This window comes from Prinia subflava, chromosome 3 (assembly GCF_021018805.1).
Source record: "Prinia subflava isolate CZ2003 ecotype Zambia chromosome 3, Cam_Psub_1.2, whole genome shotgun sequence".
Lineage (NCBI taxonomy): Eukaryota > Metazoa > Chordata > Aves > Passeriformes > Cisticolidae > Prinia > Prinia subflava.
The window spans coordinates 91,848,422-91,861,717 of NC_086249.1; the positions used below are offsets into that span (position 1 = coordinate 91,848,422).

Sequence of the window (13,296 nt, forward strand, 5' to 3'; positions counted from 1 at the left end):
CAGTTAAATAAAAGTAGCAAAGGTACCAAATGCAAACTTTCATTTCCTTGTTTTAGACAGTTCATTGTCTAATGATTTGCATTTTCTGTGGATTTCCAAAACTAAGAAAGATATAAATGTACTTTATTCCTTTCCCCCCCCCCGAAACATTACTGAAAAATGTAAGACTCTATATACATAACCTACTCATCCTGCCTCACTTGCACAAAGTTAAACAGCCACAACTTCAATACTTTTGGGTAAAACACATTATCTTGCACAACTACAGTTGAGGGGGGAACAAAAAACTAATGTAAAAAATCTGCACAAGGCCCAAGTGCTCACTGATACCCCTGCCCCATGATTTGTAACAGACTCGTAACAGCGCACAGAGAACTGTGAGGGAAATGCTAACTGCAGATAAAAGCAATGAGCCACATTCTTGTAGGGTTTAGAAACTGGAGGGGACAGATTGGCTAAACTAGTGTAAAACAGCAAAAACAAACTTTCCTTTTTGTGTGTGTTACTGTGATTCTCTACTCCAGCATCTAGTATTTCAAACTTTGACTGTGTTCAAGTCAAACTCATTTCAAGCATTTAGCCCTGAAGCAACAAAGCCAGCAAGTTAATATTACCTTCTCCATTAACTTTTCAAGTAATAATTGGTAAATACATTCAAATTTCTGAATTATGTTCTTGGATAATTTCCTTTCAAGCAACTTCCATGAGGTTTAAAGCTGACATGACCAAAAACTTGAGAAGTTTTTTAATTTTAAATATGTGCATACTTTTTTCCAATTAATTTTGTCACAGGTAACATTTTTAAAAGCTATATCTTTCCACTGTGACATAGAAGAATTAACAGTTGAAAAGCAGGTTATCTACTTGGAATTTCTTGACTCTTCTACTCACATGCAAAAAAAAAAAATTAAAATACACACATAAAAAGAGAAGTATCATATAGCTGAGTATTTTTATGATACTGTGATACTCTACTGAAACATCAAGAAACTTGCACACTATGATGATGGACTGATGATGAAAACTTTATACAGTGCAAGACCACGGCTAAAGCTAGTTAAAAGGTATTTTTAAAATGCCAGTGACTGATGAATTAATTTAATGTGTGTGTTGTCTGTGAACATGCCGGACAGATATTAACAAAACTCAAGACTGAGACTTGAAAGGAGTTATAAATAGAACTGAGCACTACCATAAAATAAGCAGGTTTTGCTACACAATAGCATTCATAGCATAAGTGGTCATCAAGATTAATATTAGAAATCCTTTTAAGCCATCAAATAAATTTGAAATACTTTATACTTTCACAGACTCCCCCAAAAATTCAAAGCTTTTCCACTGCCAGTAAATAAATCATGGAAGGTGATGCAGAGTCAAAGTAACTGTTTTTACAGATTACTTTAGAACAGCGAATGGTTTTTATCTTTTTGTTCCAAGTACCAGATTGCACTTGGTGCAGTAATAAAGATTCCAACCCTGCAGTGATAGTCATCAAGTTTAGCACAACCGGAGCGTCTGTGAGAACATAAAAAGGATTCCAGCTTTTCATTAGCTTGTGTTGTACCAGATAGGCTGTTTTACAGCATGCCCACCAGCCTGTTAAAAATATAAGACAACTGAAAGTTCTCAAAGAGCTGTTTGAAATGAGGCAAACCCAACTGCAGGAACACAATATATTAGTGTTTCGAAGAGGTGCTACTTAGAACTCAGTTACACCTAAGAATTCAGTTTAAAGCTGCTATTAAATTAGCTCATAGATTGTCCTGTTTGTCACAGAAAACATTCAAGAATGGTATTTCTGAGCCTCTAACAACCACTACATGTTGCTGAACCACAGCAAAATTAAAACCAGCTACCTCAAAAACAGGGCAGGGGGAACCTGAAACAAAGTGTAACTTTCTGCAGGGGCAGACCTAAGAACTATTTTCCATCACTTCACATACTTAAGTGGCAAATTGTAAGCAAGGCAGTTGTGTCCTTTGCTAACCAAGACAGAGTCCCTTAGTTACACTCACAATCCCCAGCCTGGCTCAACCCACAGCACACCACAGAAGAGAAGCAAACCACCAGCAAACCCAGGGAAAACACCTGCAGGGCATATTCTGGCAAAACTCCATAGCAAGGACAGATCTCAAGGCATTCTTGTACATGTGCCTTGGCAAGCGAGTGTGAAAGATGGTTTTAAGAGATTAATCGAGCAGCTTCTAGAAATGAAGGGACAAATGAAACAAAACAAGGTCAGGAATATATGAGCAACGAAAGAAATGCAATGGCAAGCTGAAGTGCAATGGCATTAGAGTGCACAAAACAGCAGAACGAAAACCAAAGTTTTCATAAGACTGAGATAAGCGTAGAGGTTGTCAGTCACAGACAGAAAATGACCAAAGCATTCAGGAAACTGTCAGTACAAAAAACAGTGAGAAACCATTTGCTGCAAATTAAGGAAAAAGCAAGGGGAAAAATCTCTCAAACCTATGATAACATTGCATTAATCATCAAATATCTTCAATTCAAAGTGCCCTCAAAGGATATCCACACTCATGAGGTGTATTGTTTACATCTCAATTCATTCTGTAAAAGGAGTTTTAGTCTTTCTCTGATTAACATCCCTTACGTGAGCCACTTTTTAAAAAATCAGATGGAAAGCATTTATCTGCCTTTAATTGTTTACCCAAGTTTCTATTGTTAATCCCCAAATCACTTCCACTAGCCACCTCCCACTGTGCAAGTCCTTTGTCAGAAAGCATTATATTAGTAGACATGCCTAAGTCTTCACCCTCTCTGCATTGCTAGTACATCACACCAGGTGTCAGAAGACAGGATGGAGAACATTTTTTCCTGCCTAAATTTGCTCTTTCTATTTTTCAAGAATTACTCAAAAGGCTGCACTGCTGCATTTCAAAGAAGGTAGCATTCTACAGAAAATGTCAAAATCGCTCCCTCTTTTGCCTGCCATGCATCTCCATTATCCTTCCCACTGTTAGCCAGGCACTCAAGTAAGCCACATATCCTGGAAAAAAATATTTATGCATATCTAGGGCTTCCCAGTGCAAGTTTATCTTGACAGCATGCCTGCTCATAAAAACACACAACAGAGCTATGGAGATAAAGGTAACATTTAGAAGAAGCCTAAGCAAAGAGGAGATAGTGGGTTCAGTTCACACAAAAAAGATTATGGTTTTTCTCTCAATGACTCTGCATCTAAGGCAGGACAAGTGCCAGCAATTTTAAAGCCCATTAGCTTTTTTGACCCTACCATTGGTACAAATGCAGTAACTCAGACCTCAGCATTGGCATCTTCATGGGTGGGACAGTCATCAATGGGCAATCCCTGCTGCCTAAGGACTGAGGCTATTCTACACAGACACACTGCACTGAGGAGTAATCTAACAAAACTGCCACTTGGAGGCATCAATGAAGTTCTCAGTCTTAGTATGAAATAAAGGCAGACATTTTTCAGGCTTGACGTAAACAAGGAGTTATATTTTCCTCTTTTTTTCTTCTGCAAAGGCTTTGAGATTAAAATTCCATACGCAAGGGTGAAAAAGAATGACAGTTTCCTTCACAAGGGTGGAAAAGAATTATAGCTTGAACAGCAAAATCAGTTATAGACAGAAAATAGGTACAGTGCAAGCTAAGAAATACTTCCCCCTGCTAATTCTTTAATTTGTATAAGTCTTACTTACGTTTGCTTTCACCAGCAGCATTCATGTGCTATTACGTTTAGAAACGCAGAGACATCAGCTACAACTGCTGGCCACGCTCCCATTGCTCCCTGCTCCTTGCTGTTTGTCACTGCCAGTGCTGCAGAGCCCTCAAGGAGGGAGGGCAGGCTCGGTGCAGCCTCCTCCATGGCCACACAGCCCAGCAGCCCCAGCTCCCACTCCAGACCCCACACAGGGGGAACGTGCACCCACAGCCGCTTCCCAAACACTGTGACTTAACCACACTGCATCACAGCAGTGCTTCGTGACTCTGAACACCTCATCATCTACTCATCTGCTGTCTCTTCAATAAAAACCTACTTCATACGATCTTTAAAAGCCTTTAAGGGGCTGAGAAGAGGCAAACGAGGAGAGTAAAAGTTAAAAGGAGTTTTTAAATAATATACAGTATTTTATCAAATAAAATTTGCAATACTGAAATATAATTTCCAGTATATAAACTCATCTAGTAAATGTGAAGACACAACACCATACTTCTTATTTCTGTAATAGAGATAGTCAGTGCATACTGTAGCACCTTATGGAAAAGTAAGATCGCAAAAGTGAAAGAAAGAAAAACTACACTAATGTATCAGAACTTTAGAAAATATTCTAATGTAAATACAAAAGCTTTTTGTTTATAAACTCAGTATTGTTTAGCATTACACATATATGACTTTAAACCAAAACATTAAAAATCAGGTCTTTCATTTTTGCACACGAATACATAATCAGTCGGTGTTCTGACACGAAATTTGATCCGAGTTGGAATCCCTTTAGTTCACATTCTTTGTATTAAAAAAAATTTTAAAAAGTTAAATTCTTTCAAGGAAAGGAAATTAAACTTCCACATTTTCATACAACTGAACTTTTAATAAACTGATATATCTGAACACCTCCTCTAGTCACTAAAAGCAAAGCTAGGACAGATAAACTTTAATAAAATTTACAGGCTTTCAAACCAGCAAAGATTAACCAGCCATATATATCATTACAACAACTGAGCTTGAGTATTTTTTAAGTTGTTAAAGAAAGCAAGTAGGTACTTAGTGCTTCACCAATACATTTTTGTAATGTCATTTGCTTTAACATCAAGCAGAAATTTTCTGCACTTACAAAACTGCTCGGAAAGTCACCAGTGGTGTACTATTTATGAAGTGATTAGCATAAACAAACTTTTAAGCTGTCAGCAATAAAATATTGCCTGTAAATGTTCTGCTCTCTCTCCAGGTAAGTTTACGACCTGCTTTAGAATATGAGCAACTGTAATTACAGTAAGTCATACATTTCAAGAATGCAAAACTCTAACCTCTCAAATCCTATTAAGTGTGTTATTCAGTACAGAGTAAGGCATTGTATATTTTAAAAATAAACACTACAAGGTTTAGACCAAAGATTTGTCCCAAAACATCCTGAAACAAGAAATCATACTTATAAAATGAAAACATTACAGAAGTAAGGTCTCCAATTTAAACAGCATAGCTTATATTAATGCACAACAGAAACAATGAAGGTCATGCAGATTTAACATTTACTAAATTGACAGTAATTTTTAAAATTGCAGTTTAGAGCTGCTCTATGGCTACCAACAAAAAATGAAAAAGCCTTTCTCCTCCTTCCCTTCCTCCCCATCCTGCTTTAAAAGTCAGAAGATGTGGGGTTGTAAAAACCTGAAAAAGGAAATGGTATGTGTGAAGTCAGCAGTTCAGCAAAGCGGCTGACTGGCCATTAACAGCTTCAAATATTCTTAAAATGCCAATCTTCCCACATGAAAGGGTATTTTAATGTTATATTAAAATAAATAAAAAATATAGCTTATGTTTCAGTCTTAAACAAAACTGCCAGTTTTAGCAGTTTACTAGTACATATTTACAGTAGCACAAGATTTTGACAATTTGTTTAAACATTTTGGTGAATTCAGCACACCAAAACCTCTGTGCTGTTTTCCATTTACCCCTTCAAGCCTGGAGTACTCTTCCTGAAAACACTCATCATCACTATTCAACCTGGCTTTGTCCAAATACCTAACTCATTTTTTTTCATAAAGCAAACTAATTGAATTATGAAGAAAACAAATCTGCACGATTAGCACTAAGAGCTACATCCCTGCATGATATTGTCTCTAGACTCAGATACATCTCCTCTGTCTTCACCTCAGCCTCCCTTGACATAGAAGAGAGGTCTCAAACTATTAGTTCTGCAAGGCACTGAGCTTACATTTAGCACAGTGTAAATACAGCAAGTAAGGGGGAAAAGAAATTGCTGTTGCAAACATAGCAAGAGATGCTAAAGAACCCTATACAGCCTTTCTGCACTTGTCTTTAGCAGTCAAGAAGCAACACCACCAGCAGGAGTTAGAGTGTGTCATGCATAAGGGAACAAGGGGGGAAAGACCAACACAGGCCCAGTGGCATAAAGGGGATTTTTCACCCTTTTAGGCAACTTTGGCTTCCTCTGTTCTACACTGCCTTCACACTGGAAAAGGACTGTGAAAGCTTCGTTCAGATATGATCCAACAGAACTCTACACGTACAGCGCATATGTCGGCAAATTTATCCCCGAGGTCCAGATTTTTTATTCACAACAGAGCATCCAGAGAAACAAAGATACTTTCAGTCTGCTGCAGAAATCTACAGAAGTCAAAGAGCATGCACGATTTCTTTTTTTCATTGAAGGCATGGAGAACAGCCTTGGGACATTTGTGCACAGGTTCTGACTACTGTCAGCAGCTCAGATGAAGTTACCTGGTTTCAGAACGTTTGTCTCCCCTTGCTCATACTTGACACCAGCAGCAACATACTTCTGCTACCATCCTCTTCCAGTGCATAAAATACCTGTTTCTCTCTCCTGCTTGACAATCTAAACAACGTAATGCTGACTGGGACTCCCTGCCACTGTATATTAGCAAAGACACAAATTGCCTCAACTCATTTTTCTGCTGCTGCAACACTCCATCATGTAGCCTGGCTTACATAATGGAATAACTACACTGATCTCACGTACTGATGTCCAGTCAGGGAACAAAACCAAACCAACCAGAACTAAACAACCCTTAAGCAATTTCCTGATAGCTCCCCTGTGGAGACAATGTTTCTGCAGGAAAAAAAAACCCAGAGAGCTGCTTGCAGTTTCCAGGCAAACACACTGGACTCACCTGTTGCTGGTGCTGATAGCTGTGCTATTTCCCCAGCTCAAAAAGTCCCTTTACACAAGGGAATTTCATGCAAATGCCACCAAAAAATATATGTCCATCTATTTGAACAAACATTATCACTGAATCACAGAATATCGTGAGCTGGAATGGACCCACAAGGATCAACAAGGTCCAACTCTTATCCCTGGACAACCCCAAGAATCACACCAAGTGCCATTCCAAAGGACCATTCAGTGCTGCTAGACATTTCTGCAGCTAACAAAGCACTAACAGGTCATAAAAGACGTAACAACTCCTAAATGCTCAAAGGACTAGACAGCTGCAAATACTCCGCTGTACTATTTGCTTCACTCTTCAGAAACAGAAGAAGACCAAAGACTCAAAGCATCAGGCAAATCTGCAGCAAATCTGTATGTCTCTTCCCACTTCCTATGACAACTTTCCAATTATATTAAAAAACAAACAAACAAACCAGAAATGAAGCAAGCTTTAATAGTGCAATCTTCTCCACCTCTTCCTCAGCGTTACAGCATATGTGTCACTGATTGTACGTGGCTCCAGCCCAGGACAGAGGCAGAGTATGTCCCTTCCTGCTGTTTCTGGAGATCCCCTTTCTGAAGGCAATCTCCTTCTTTCCACGCAGTGCTTACACTATTGAGCACTAGAGAATATTCACACCAGGTAGTATTTTCTTACAACAAGCTGAAAAATAATTACATACCATATTCAAGGTTTTCCATCTAACCATAATACTGCTTATTTTGGGATTAAAACCAGTTCACATCATCTGACCTTCCCAAAAAACCACTGTCTGTCTCTTTACAGCCCTCCAGTGCAGGGTACACATACAAGAGATTTGGTAGGGGAAGTGCCATCAAACATGCAGCAGCCCTTTTAATCTCTGAGCCCCTGACAGATGTTAGCAACAATAAAGAGTTCCACCAAATTTAGCAGTTCTGATACCCCTTCACATTCCTCCATGCACAAGACTGTTTTACAAACTGTCCTTCTTAAGTGGGCTTTTATAAGTGCCCCAAGAAATGCACTCCTTCCAGCGAACCTGCCTGCATTAATCTCTGATAGATTCCACACAGTACATAAATAATGGTACATGCTTCATTTTAGGTATGCACTCATTAAAATGGTGCTACTCTCTTACAGGTTTTATAAACTTCAGCTGTTCCCTGAACTAATGTATGGTAGAGGATGAAAGGCTCAACCTTGTCTTTGCCCTACACTAAAAGGAGTCTCGTATTACCTTGAGAAGACAACTGACTTAGATTTCCATCAAAGAAGTTCATCCCTTTTATGAAAATTGATGGAAATGAAAATGACGGAATTCCCTTGGTATCTTAAATAGAATTTGACCTGATTTCTGAAGTTGAAGGCCTAGAATGAAATTATCTGAACAGCACATCTACCTTTAATAAAATGTTTTACTTGGGTTTAGATAATAGCATACCAATAGGAAGAATATAAGCCACCTATAGGTTTTAAAAAAACAAACAAAAAAGAAACAGTAATCAGTCCAAAACACTGTTTGTGCTTAAACTGGATACAGCATTATTCTTACAAAGCTAGAAAAGAAAATGTACTTTAGGATTAGTTTGGACATAAGATATCTAGACAGTATCTTACCTGTGAAGCAGAAAGGCTATCAGCCTACTAAAACACATGAAAGAGCACTGAAATTCTGCTATAGGTAGAGTATTTCAGGAAGACTTTGATATTAGACTCTGCAAGTAATTCAGAAAAATGAAAAGAGAGCCCACGTAAGAACCACAATAAGCACAGCATTGGTACTGCACCAGCTTGGATCCAAACTGATCAACCACTACCTATAAGGCAGGTGCCTCAGGTAAAGTCCAGAAATATAAACAAGACTGCTGAAATAAAAGAAACATGGAACTTAACACCACAAAGAAGAAATCTAGACTTCATTTAGATCCAAGATAACAAAGCAATGGATTTTTGGTCCTATCTGAAAGACATAGAAACTAAAGCTGCTACTTTTACTGACAGGGATCTTGGGGAGAGCGTTGCTAAGGGTACACACACAGCATATCCCTGCAGACACACAGTGCTAAGGGTGTAACACATTATATCCCCTCTACTACAAATGGTTTAGTTGTGTGCACTTATGCCAAACGTCCAGGGTATACAAAAGAAACTATCAGAGCAAGCCCAAATAAATAAAAGTGATAACTTGGCTGATAAGGACAGCTGCTGTTTTCTGAATGAGGCAGCTCCTGACTTTCCTCCAGACCTACACTCTTGTTGACCAAGCAGAAAGACTAACAAGGGACAAGATAAAAGCACCCTTGATGGTCTTCAGCACCACTGATGCACCAGTTACTCTTTGTGTATAGATAAAAGGAGAGCCTGCTCACTGTTGGCTCAGGTACCTGAAGCCACCCTTCCCATCCCAAAAGAAGGTCATCTACTTGAAGAGATCACAGACACAGAATACGAGTTTTAGGCAATGTGGTGAGTTTCCAGGAACACATCTGGACTGAGCAGGTGACTCTCCCAGGAGCGAGTGCATGGCCAGCACTGCAGCAGGAGCTGGGGCACACGCTCAGCCCTCACTGCCCACACACGACAAGCCAGCCAGCAGGTGCTTGAAGGTACAAAAATAGCATTTGCTCAGAAACATACTCTTAAAAAACCCTACAGTTCATTTAAGTATTTAACTGCCTCACTTTTCAGCAACTTTATGGCAAACAAATTAATTGCCTTTCCACTTAGGCATCGTAAGGAAAGCTGCTCACACACACATCATTACAATGCAAAAAGAAACTTAACCACATTTAACTAATATTAAAGCTTCTTAACACTTAATTATAGAGCAACTGGACCTTACAAGAAATCTCCAAAGAAGATGTACAAATTTTCTAGGAAAAGCACCCTTATATACCAAAGGCATAAATTACAGTAAAAAAGAATTATTCATCAAATTGTATTACAATGTTAACAAATATTCTGGAACTATAAATTTAACATTTCCATTGCTTCTTATTTACCCATTGCTCTATTACACCTTGACAATTTTATATGGGCTTTTCTGGCTCTTCCCACATGCTAGAAAAATCTCATTCTGGGCAATTCACATTGCATGTCTTACACTTTAAAGAATACAAACAGTATAGTCCTTTACATTTAAGATTTTAATCTCTGAAAGCAGCAATCAGCACTAAGGCTGGGTGCCTAAGGCTATTTCTTTCAAATGGGAATGAACAGAACTTTAAATGCCCTGCAAATGTGGAGCTCACAAAGCTGGTTAACAACCTCCCTTGTCTAGACTCCTTGAAGCAGTATCCTGGTCCCTACCTGTAATTTGTTCACTTAAAAAATATCACAGTAGACTGTCAAATGATATTTTTAAAGATTTCCTTAAAACATGTATCCTATGTATTTCACTCACCCTTGTTTGAGGTAGATGTATGCACACAAATAAGAAAGCCAGCTGCAGTGTCCTGAACAAGTGTTGTTTCCTGTTAGTGACACTATTTATTAGCAGTGGATAATTACTGGGGACTTCATTTGTCCCCATACATTCACTCAGTAAAGGGAGTAAACAGGACTCACCCACAGCTCACGATCCCATTGGAATATCAAGAAAACAGCAATAGACACCTATGTACAACAGGCAGAAGCAGCTAACTATGTTTGCTTTGAGTTTCTTCACATTCCCTCAAGTAAAGCTGCATTTTAGCACAAATTTTAGACAGGTAATGGAATCAATACTTTCTCAGTATTTCAAATTTCACACTAGCAAATGCCTTATTTGAACTCAAGCAGCTACCCCAGAAAACAATGCCTCTGCCTTAAGAGCACACTATATGGCCACAGACACGACAGCCACAGCAAAGGGGGAAAAAAAAATCTGTACATTTAATGTAGGAAGACACAAGGACAAAAAAAAAATATTTTAAAGTACTACCATTGCTTGTTTTCTAAAATTCCCAGATCAAGACTTCTATATGTCTGAATGTTAAGAACAATCTAGTTATGTTATGTTCTCACATCTACATGGCCTCTAATTGTATAAAAAATATAAAATACCAAGCAACCTGAAAGATATCACAAATACTGCGACCTATTTACACCAAACAGAAAAATAGAGCATCAACTCCATTAACTGTGCTTCAAACAAAAGTAGTAAACTTTATTTCCACATACAAGACCAGACCATGTTAAAGTTAAAAGCCATACAAACACTTCCCGGTCTCAGCCTCAGTTTCACCATACACTGTTTCCTGCAGCCTCGCACTTGCATTACTGTGCGACCTCCCATAAATAAAATACTAACAGAAGTGTCTCCAAAGCACTTTTTCTTTACATCAATTTAAGTAATATCATCCTTAAATAGTACTTACATTTTATGGTACCCCAAGGGAGAAAATGAGCTCCCCCTGCCCCACAAGGCGCGGTCTGGCTGCACAAGGAATTTCTGTGGACACACACTAAGTGCAACCACTCATGCGGGCTGTGGGTTGCTGTGGCCTGAGCTGCACTTGCTGGTGGCCCGTGGAGAACTGGTACAGTGCAATGCACTCCCTCCCCTATTCCCTCTGTAATGTTCCTGTGACAGCCCAAACCCCAAGTGTACCACAGCAATACTGTTTCCTGCAGCACTGCTCCCAGCCGCGCCAGTGCTGCAGCTGTTATGGACCCTGCGCGACTGCCTCACCAGCTGCTCTGCTCTGCCTCTTCCCAAGAGTAAGGTGAAGCAGGAATGCTTTTAAAATCCAAAGGTTTAAGACTGTTACTCTGTATTATAAAAAATTCATAACCAGCCAAACTTAGAGAGCTGCTTACAAATCAGACACAGCATGCTCTGAAACTCTGAAAACCTACTGTCATATCTACAGAGTCTATGCTTTTTAAGTTTTAATCACCTTGTCTACATTAGTTAGGCTATGCATGAGTCACAAGCAAAGTTTACACTACAGAACTCACTAAAATATCAGTATTTCTCATCTTCATTAAATCTTTTAGGTCTTAGAATTATTTTTTACTATGTCTTATAGTCTAACTAATCAGAGAGAAACAGCAAATAACTATAGGGAAAGACATGAACTTTACATTGTATTAACACTTAAAGCATGCCTTCACTCCTAAAGAATACATGAGCATAAAATTTAACTTGAATATTGATACACATTACTGAAATGTGTTTTATAAGTTAGCCTAGCAGCTAAAGACAACGACGAACAGAACTTTCCATACTTGAACTACTTTCTTTGGACCATCCAAAATTAAGACTCCCCGTGCAAGACACCCCCTTTAAGTTGACAATCAATATATGCCACATACGCAGTTTAACTGTAAAGAACACGGGAACAGTTCCGCAGTGCATCGCAACCCGACAAGCGCCCCACAATAGGCCACGTCTGGCACCGCGCTGTGTTCAAGCGGCACCCCCAACCCTCTTACCCAACACAAGCAAGCGCTCCGCATTAAATGATTTTTAACACGCATCCGGTTTTTCTGGTCGACGCCCGTTCCCCAGCACCTCGCCAGCCTCGGCGCTCGCCGGGCAGGGAGGATCAGGCGCAGCCCCGGCCAGGAGGGCGGGGAGCCAGGGAGCCGCCGCCGCCGCGGGGGAGGCAGCGGGGCCGCCCCGGCCGGGGGAGGCGTGTCCTGCCCGCGCTCCTGTCAAACGCCGCCGGCCCCGCCGCTCGTCCCGGACGCACCGGCGGCGCAGAGACCTCCCGTGCCGCCTTTGCTCACCGGAGCTCCTGCTATCCGGGAGTCTCCCCGCTCTAACAGCTCCTGAGGCACGCTGTTAGAGCCGGGAGACAGAGCCGCCGCGCTCCTCTCGCCCTCGCAGCTGCGCTCGTAGTCGGCCACCCGCGGGTCTCCGCGGGCGCGGTCGGCGGGACCCGCCGCGCTGGGAGTTCAGCCCGCAGACGAGGGGAGCGGCCAGCGCCGAGAGACCAGGACGCGGCGCTGGAGCATGGGGCAGCCCCGGTCAGACCCGGTGCCGCCCCCAGCGCAGTGGAGTTGCCGAGGAGGGGAACCCAGGACCGGGGCGCCCGGCGGTCCGCCTCGCCTCCCTTTCTCTCTCTCCGCTCCTCCCGCCCCCTGCCCGCCACCGCGGGGAGCGGGAAACGCCGCTGCCGCCACTCACCGGGCGGGCAGGACGCGAGTTCGCGGCGTTCTGTCAAGCCGCTCCTGCCGCCGCCCGCCTCACGCTGCCGCCATGTTCCGGGGGCACCGCGCATGCCCGGCAGCGGCACCGGGGGCGCGGGGCCTCCCCCCGTCCCCCTTCCGCCCGCCGCGGCGGGGGCGGCACCGCCCGGAGCTGCGACCCCAGGGCATCCCGAGACAGCGGCACTCCCTCACGGCCGGCATCCCCGCACCCCCGCCATCTCCGCGCCACTCCTGCATCCCCTCACGGCCGGCATCCCCGCACCCCCCGCCATCCCCTCG

General features: G+C 41.7%; 1 protein-coding gene across 1 annotated transcript in view; it reads right to left on the reverse strand.

Annotated features, from left to right (window-relative positions):
* The window catches only part of SCML2 (Scm polycomb group protein like 2), a 72,398-nt gene extending 59,313 nt beyond the window's left edge, over window positions 1-13,085 (reverse strand). Inside the window, exon 1 of the mRNA XM_063392908.1 lies at window positions 12,995-13,085. The gene's annotated coding sequence lies outside the window, so the exon portion shown is untranslated. The remainder of the gene's footprint in view (window positions 1-12,994) is intronic.
* Between the last annotated feature and the right edge of the window lie 211 nt (window positions 13,086-13,296).